Here is a 9,272-nt window from a genome sequence, read left to right as displayed (position 1 = left end):
CTCTGTAACCAAAGCCCCAAAATATGTATTTTTTTCAAGTCCCAATGACATGGACACCCCAGGTTGGGAGAGCCTGTTAGCTGATAATATGCTTGAGGTGGGACGGTGGTGAGAAAGGGAGTTCAGTGTCTAGCACATATGGGGCATGGACTTACCCCATAAGTGAGGGAACCCCAGGGAAATTATAGCAGAGAATGGTAAGATGAAGCTGGCTTCCAAGAACTCGAACACCATTGCCTGTACTGGGATTGTGACTTTATTAATGATTATCATTCAGTCACTGAACAAATATGGAAGCACAAGCCATTGTTCTAGGCACAGAGACTATAGAGAAAATGGGGAAATAATAGCTCAGTAAACATGAGGAAGGAGAGCCAAAGTTAAAATTTCAACTACACTTGTGCAAATAATTTAATGATGGATTAAAAGTGGGAAATGAGCCTTTGCGGCCCCGCGCGAGATCGACCCCGGAGGCAACTGAACCACTTTGGACACGAGCGGCGCCCCCAAAATGCCTCCAAACTGTGTGCTGGGAGCTTCTGGCCCAGGCGCTGCCGGCAGGGTATGCTCTTTTCTCTCTCAACTTTTTCTGTTTGAACGCAGCGAGGCTATAGCCGGTTTTTAGACTCTACAGGAAGCCCGGGATAGCTGATGGGCGGGACTCCCGGATCCGCCCTGTGCCGGCCGACATTTAAGCAGAGAGCCATGTGGGGACGCTCTCTGCTTAAATATCTTCCAAAAGATATTAGGAAGACCTAATATCTTTTGATTGTTTGATTGTCAGCAACGTGTAAATGTTCCTTTTTGGCAGGGCTTAACGTGGGGGGAAACTCCAAACAATAGTACTCAGTTTTTTGTTAAAGGGTAAAAGATTGTAGCGATAGAATTTTAGGCAGAATTTTCCCTGGACTTTAACGGGTCGGACTTTGGTGGGAAATCCTAACAAGAATAGTAAGTCTTTTGCTGAAATATTGAAGGCCACCAAAGTGGTAGCCATCTCTATAGACTGAACTAAGCCATATCCACACGCCGGCTGAGAAGAAATATCCTTCTTTCTCGGGAAAAAACGCGGCGTGGCGTTAACCATAGTATGATGTCCATTAAGCTGACACGGACCTGGTGGCGTGGGAATCGGATGCAAGGGAATAAATTATTATGTACTTGGAACAGCGGGACGCTGGTGGAACCTTGAGCCGGGGCCGATACCAGCGTATTACTTTTGGTTCCAGAAACTGCTTGCAGACATTATACCAGACTATCAACTAAGCTAGAGCCCCACGCCGGCTGATGACGAGAAATAACCATCTCTTTTGGTTTGTTTCCCTTTGTCAGGCAGCGTGGTGATTACTAAACAGGCGTGATCTCGGTGGCGCAGGACGAGGGGGGAAAAAAATAGAAAAGTTATGTAACAAACAGCGGGACTTAATATCTCTACATTCTCAGCAATGGAGAGCCATCAAATGCTTCCTTGACAGTGGGACTGTCTTCTCTTTTTTGGGGGGAAACCCTAGCAACAATAGTGAATTATGTGTTGAAACATGGACTGTAACCAAGATAAAGCGTAAACGAAGTGAAACATCACTTACAAGGGCGGGGACTGGGGGGGTGGGAGGGGGCGGGAGGTATAATGGGGTGGTTGGTGATGGAATATGGGCACGGGTGAAGGGAAGGGTGTTTGAGTACTGTATAACTGACATAATCATGAGAACTTTATAACCCTCCACATGGTGATTCAATAAAATTTAAATTAAAAAAAAATAAAATAAAATAAAAAAGTGGGAAATGAACTAAGAAGTAAAACACAAAGACACGGCTGTAAGTCAGTAGTAATATAGTCAGTTTGGTATAGCTGAAATGGACAAAGTTATCAATGGAACAAGATAAAGAGCCTGGAAATAGACCCAGTAGCAAATAATAGTGCATTGATCTTTGACAATGAAGAAAGGATAATTTGTTCAATAAACGGTACTGAAACAACAGGACATCCAGATCTTAGACCTTTCAGAAAAACTAATTCAATACTGACACAGAAATAGATTTTTCTTAATGCAAGCTTATATAATTTATAGAAAATAACATAGAAAAAGTATTTAGGATTTTTTTTGGTCTAGGAATGACTGTTTTGTACAATGCTAAAAGCACCATCCATGAGACAAAAAGAACAAGTAGGATTTCAAATTCATAAATGTTTAAATTGAAAACATACTCTATTTCCTTACACAATTATTTTATTGTTGTTGAGTTTGGGGTTACACATTTGTGCTCAGGGTTGACTCCTGTTTCTACTGTCAGGAATCACTCCTGGCAGGTTCAGTATCATTGGGTGCTGAGGATCTAACCTTGGTTAGCCTTATGCAAAGCAAATGCTTTTGCTGCTGTACTATCATTCTGGCCACTACTTACACAACCCTTGAACTCATTTCTATGCATGATTGGGTTTGAAGATTGTGCTTAACTCATTTAGCATCCAAAGTGTAATCACAAAAGTTCCGTATATGGGATTGTGGTGCAAGATTTAGAACAGATTCACACCACTTGGTGTTTCTAAAAATATATAATATCAAAGCACCAAGTCTACATTAAGTGAGAAGTTTTCAGAAATACGTGTTAAGTTGTTGGCATTTTTTCCCTCTTGCCATGTGATTTGTGACATGAAACTTCTGTTGCTCGTGCTATTAACAGTTTTTAATCTATCCTTTTCTCAGGTTCTTCCTGAATTACATTTCTATGTGTAATTTATTTTCTTTCAAACAAGTGCTTTTAGATTTTATACTCAAGTTTTTTACAAATTGTTTAACTTTTTCTCTATTGTGAAGATTCTTGTTATTTGTTCAAAATGGCCTCTATTTCCACAGGGGCTACTCTTCTTAGGAGGACAGGGTAGAAATGGTGAAAAAAATCAGTTATGAAGGAAAGGTATGTATAAACATTGAGGAAAGAAACATATGAATTGGAATTGAAAAACATCACTGGGAAGGTGGTGTACTTCATCATATTATAAATTAAAAGGAAGACCAAAGGGGGAAAAATCTCAAAAACCATGAATGGAAAAGAACAAAACTGGTCAGGTGTTTGTTTATCGGTCAGGAAGTGCAGACTTTCCATCTCTGTTGGTGCCTGTTTTGGAAAGTAGCTGTTTGGCATCTGCTTAAAGAACTGTGCAAAGGTAAAAATATAAATTCTCTTATAAGGCATACTTATAAGAGAAGCTCTGAACCACAAGAAGATCCCCAAATGGTTGTGAAATAGTGTGACTAAGCAGATGGTGGTTCTTCTATGCCAGCCATTCTCTGCAGAGCTCTTCTTGACCATCACAGGAAAAACCTCCATTGATTTAATCACTTAAGATCCTAAAAGTTACTCTTTAATTCCGGTATATGCATGACAGGCATATTAATCATGAAAGGAATTCAATAGTTGTTCAAAATTACTGTCATGTCGGTAGAAGCCAGTGAACGTCAAAGAACAAGAAGTAATATTGAGCTGTGTCAAAGGGGCTATTGACTTGTCTTTGCTATTCTTAAGAGATTGGGGCCCATTTATACTGGGATGAAAGCAACCTGCCACACCAAGGCACAGAAATGCAATTCATATTTCAAGTTCATATGGGGAAGTAGAGTAAATATTTTGTTGAGTTGCAAACCATCCAAAATGTTTATGCTGAGATTCATGCTGACTGTCAATGTTTCTTGCTGATCCTGGGTAAAACTGACACCATATGCCTTCACAAACCTTTTAGCCTTACATACCTTTTAGCATCTATTAGTCCCTTCTTCACTCTCCCTAACTCTCAAAGCAGTTAATTTCACTAGCTTTACTTGCTAAATTTATTGGTACAGGGTCTGAAAGGAGCTTCATCTAAACAGAGTCCTCTTCCAAAGGCCTAGACACATATGAGGCACTGTGAGACCTTCAGCCTATCCTCAACTTTGTCTCTCCGACTCCAGTGTCCAGTTCTCATCCTAGCTTGAAACGTGCTGGAAGAATGAAGGAAGAAAAGAGTTTTCTTTATTTCAAAATTATTATTATTATTATTTAATCTCTTGATGAATCACATTTTTCTGTGTGTAAAATAGATGAACAGCATCTTGAAATTTAAAAAGTCAAAGACAAAATGTCTATGACATGAAACAAGAAAAATAGTACAAAGGTGTATGGTGCTGCCAACAGGTCAACCCGTACCTGCAGGGTGCGTGCATCAGCAGCCTGATGGTGCCATCAGGCTTCCTGATACCCCAAAATTACGGTTGTACCTTTGACCAGACCCCAACAACTTGAGACCAAGTTTACCAAGAAATTTAATAGCCGAAAGGTATGTGGGAGTCATGCCCACAAACCACTTACACCTCAGCTATACAAGCTCATTTACTGGCTTTATTTCAGGACCCATAAGTAAATCTCGAAAGAGATCAAAAGCCATAGTTAAGCTTGGACCCATGCATGGCTGAACAGATGGGGGTAAATTGGAGGGGGGTGGGCTAGTCTGTGCCCACCCAAGCAGAGCCCCTGGGAGCTGCTTGCTTCCACAATCCAAAATCGCCTCCATACCTCCAGCCTGACTCCACCATCTCAGGACAAATATCACCAAGATATAATCTGCTGAAAATTCGGGTATGCAGGTTTCGTGGCTGAATGTCCAGGCTTTCTTGGGGTCAGGATGGGCTACCTCCCCGCCACCTCCCTGTATTTCCAGAAGCCTCAGCAGTCACATCAACACCCCAAAGCTACCACCCAATTGAAAAGCTACTCCAGCTTTACTGTCCCGATAAAAATATTGAACACCCTGAGCAAACACTATGGCCTCTTAGCACCTGTATTGCAAACCATAATGCATAAAAGGAAAAGGAGAGAGAGAGCAAGAAGGAAAGTGCTTCCCATAGAGGGAGTCTGGGGGTGTGAGGATAGGATGTTGGGGGATGGTGGTAGGGAAAAAAAGGGACATTTATGGTGGGAAATGTATACTAGCGGAAGGATGGGTGCTGGATCGTTGTATGACTGAAACCCAATTAGAACAGCTTTGTAATATCTCACAGACATTCAATTAAAAAATTAAAAATAATAATAATAAAAGGTTGAAACCCATGGGGGGATGTGTACAGGAGTAAGACATTTACCTTGCACACAGCTGACCTGGTTTCAATCCCTGCACACACATATGATACCCTAAGCCTTCCCATAAGTGATACTTTAGGGCTAATGGTCCAATCCCTTTCAGAAAGAGATTGAGGAGGAAGGTTGGAAAACTCTTTATCAGTTTTAGGAGGTTTCTGCAAAACAATTCTCTCTTTAAAAACATCTCAATTTTTTAAATTTATTTATTTTTAATTAGTGAATCACCGTGAGGGTACAGTTACAGATTTATACATTTTTGTGCTCATGTTTCCCTCATACAAAGTTCGAGAACCCATCCCTTCACCAGTGCCCATTCTCCACCACCAGTAAACCCAGCATCCCTCCCACCTCCCCAGTCCCATCTCCCCCCACCCCACGCTGCCACTGTCGCAGGGTATTCCCTTTTGTTCTCTCTCTCTAATTAGGTGTTGTGGTTTGCAATAAAGGTGTTGAGTGGCCATTGTGTTCAGTCTCTAGTCTACATTCGGCACCCATCACCCTTCCCCCGCATGGCCTCTGACCACATTTTACTTGGTGTTCCCTTCTCTGAATTGCCCTCTCCCCAGAATGTGAGGCCAGCCTCCGAGCCATGGAGCCAACCTCCTGGTACTTATTTCTACTATTCTTGAGTGTTAGTCTCCTACTCTGTTATTCTATATTCCACAGATGAGTGCAATCTTTCTATGTCTGTCTCTCTCTTTCTGACTCATTTCACTTAGCATGATACTTTCCAAGCTGATCCACTTATATGCAAACTTCATGACCTCATTTTTTTCTAACAGCTGCATAGTATTCCGTTGTATAGATGTACCAAAGTTTCTTCAACCAGTCATCTGTTCTACGGCACTCGGGTTTTTTCCAGATTCTGGCTATTGTAAACAGTGCTGCGATGAACATATAAGTGCAGATGTCACTTCTACTATACTTTTTTGCTTCTCTGGGATATATTCCCAGCAGTGGTATTGCTGGGTCGAATGGGAGCTCAATTTCTAATATTTTGAGAATCATCCATATTGTTTTCCAAAAGGGCTGAACCAGTCGGCATTCCCACCAGCAGTGTAGAAGGGTCCCTTTCTCCCCACATCCACTCCAACAGTGGTTGCTTTTGTTCTTTGAGGTGGTATCTCATTGTTGTTTTGATCTGCATCTCCCTGATGATTAGTGATGTAGAGCACTTTTTCATGTGCCTTTTGGCCATTCGTATCTCTTCCTTGGTAAAATTTCTGTTCATTTCTTCGCCCCATTTTCTGATGGGGTTGGATGTTTTCTTCTTGTAGAGTTCAATCAGTGCTTTATATACCATTGATATCAACCCCTTATCTGATGGGTATTGTGTAAATATCCTTTCCCATTCTGTAGATAGTGTTTGTATTCTGGTCACTGTATCTTTTGCGGTGCAGAAGCTTTTTAGTTTAATGTAGTCCCATTTGTTGATCTCTGTTTCCACTTGGTTGGCCAGTTGCATATCATCTTTGAAGATACCTTTATCTTCAATATTGTGGAGGGTTTTGCCGACCTTGTCTTCAATGTACTTTATGGATTGTGGTCTGATGTTGAGGTCTTTAATCCATTTTGATCTGACTTTTGTGCATGGTGCATGGTGACAGGTCGAGGTCTAAGCCCATTCTTTTGCATGTGGTTGTCCAGTTATGCCAGCACCATTTGTTAAAGAGGCTTTCCTTGCTCCACTTCACATCTCTTGCTCCCTTATCAAAGATTAGATGATCATACATTTGGGGTTGTGTGTAGGGATACTCCACCCTGTTCCATTTTTGATTTAAAAAATAAATTAATCAATACTTTCTTTAAAGTCTGAGCCCTAGGTTTATGAAATAGAATATATTTGTTTAGTGTTCAATTTAATAATCTAGGTACTTAATTTTTAGAAAACCAATGTCTCTTGGGGATCTAAACAACAGTAACAAATTTTATTAATTATATTTCTAAAATAATTTTAACACTAATAGCCAACTTAGAAAGTCGTGTGAATTGCAATAGTTCAAATGTCCAAAGCATCAGAAAAAAATAAACATAAGTGGGATAGCTACAAAAAAAATTTCTAACTTATAATTGATACTCCTTTAAATGTGTAACAGTACTTTATTTCTTCCTTAGTTCTATTATTGCTTTTATACATTTCAAGATTGTGATACTTATTTGTGTATTTTTCCAGTACTCAGTAATATTGGTTTATGATCACACTAGAATTATCTTACCAGGCACCAGGGGTGAGCTGCATTTGGAGACGCTTCACATTGCAGAACCTCACTTCTCAAGAAGTGAAGTTTCATATGCTGAGATACCCAAGTGCCAGACACAAATCCTCTTACCAAGAGGATTCCAAATATAGCTGCTAATCATCAACATGATTTCCTTTTTATAATTAACTGTATCTATCATAGGAATAATTGTGAAAATTTTATTATTTAGCTAATATGACAATATATACTTTTCCCCTAAGATCAAAAAGATATATGTTTAGAGCTATAATGAGTTTTGTAGGGCAAACTATTTTCACAATGGACATAGTCTCTTGGATATAAAACTCTAATAGGCGGTGGCGCCCAGCAGGTCAACCTGTACCTGCAGGGTGAGCGCATCAGCCACCTGATTGTGCCTTCAGGCTTTCTGATAACCCCAAAATTCACGCTGTGCCTCTGGCTGGACTCAACAACATGGGGCAAAGTTTCCCAAGGAATTAAACAGCCAAAAGTTAGGTATGTGGGAGTCATGCCCACAAACCACCTCCAGCTCAGCTATACAAGCTCATTTATCGACCTTGCTTTAGAGACAATAAATAAGTCTTGAAAGAGATCAAAAGCAACCCCATATAAGTGCATTAATGGCCATGATTCAGAGACTCACAAATGAATCCCGGAGGAGAGCAGCATGCTGATGAGATGTCTCCTCATCGCGTGCCAGGCTGATTTCACCTGGGAACCTCGGAGGGGGCAGTTGTGTCCCTCTGCCTACCCCAAATGAGCCCTGGCAGCCGCAAAGCTCCAAAACCCAACCCCCACCACATTCATGGCCAACCTTCCCAGACTCGTCCCGAGCACCCCACACATGAGAATGAACCCACTAAAAAAGAACAGGTATGCGGGACCAGTGACTGAAAACTTCAGGCTTCACAAAGTTGGGGATGGGCAACCTCCCCCAATCTTCCTGCCCTTCTGGTTTCCTGGCAGTCACACCCAAGAACTGCCTCTGGGAGCCATTTAAGTACACTAAGAACCATGATTCAGAGGCTCACAAATGAATCTCGGAAGAGAGCAACATGCTACAGATGTGCCTCCAGACTCAAACCTTTTAAGCATTTTAGAATTCCAGGAGCACATGGTCACTTTTGCAGCCACGTGACACCTCATACTATTAATGGCAAGCAATAAAAAATACATTATTTAGCATCTGCCTGTGGGCAAGCTGGGGTGGCAGTGGGAAGATTCAAAGTAATCGTGGTGGGAAGGTGCAATGATCATGGGATTGGTGTTGAAAGATTAAATGCAAACAATTACTGTGAACAAGTTCATGAAAAAAATTTTAATTTAAAATTTTTTTTAAAAAGTAATTCAGAGTTCATGCCTGCTTCCATCAGCTTAATCAGTGGCTGAATAAATGCAATTCTCCTACATTAAAAAAAAATCTCTAATAAGGAAGAATACTATAGAATTTGCCTAACGTTGTGGGAATTTTAATTAAAAATGAAAAAAATAATTTACTGGAGATCTAATCCCAACAAATTTTTAAGCACAGGACATAGTTATACAATACTAACTATAGACCCAAAATTGGACATTCAATTTCTAAGACATATCTCTTGTATAACTAAGAATTTATATCCATTAAATAGAGCAGAAAAGGGAACTTTATGATTTAATCTGAGACCTAGATCTTAGGGTGTTTTGTAGTTTTTTTTTTTAATGGACCAATCACAATCATCCTCATTCTTGGTTGAATTCTATCCCCTAAAAGATACACACAATATTGGTTCCTGAAACCTGCAAATGTGAATTTATTTAGATAAGAGGTCTTTGCAGGTCAATAAGTGCAATATTGAAATGGAGTCAACCTAAATTGGTTGGACTTTAAATATAGTGACCAATGTACTTAAAAGAGATGTGCTAAGAATACTTTGACAAAAAAAAAAAGAATACTTTGAC

Source organism: Sorex araneus, chromosome X (assembly GCF_027595985.1).
Source record: "Sorex araneus isolate mSorAra2 chromosome X, mSorAra2.pri, whole genome shotgun sequence".
NCBI classification, from domain to species: Eukaryota; Metazoa; Chordata; class Mammalia; order Eulipotyphla; family Soricidae; genus Sorex; species Sorex araneus.
Note: the sequence above shows the minus strand (reverse complement) of the source record.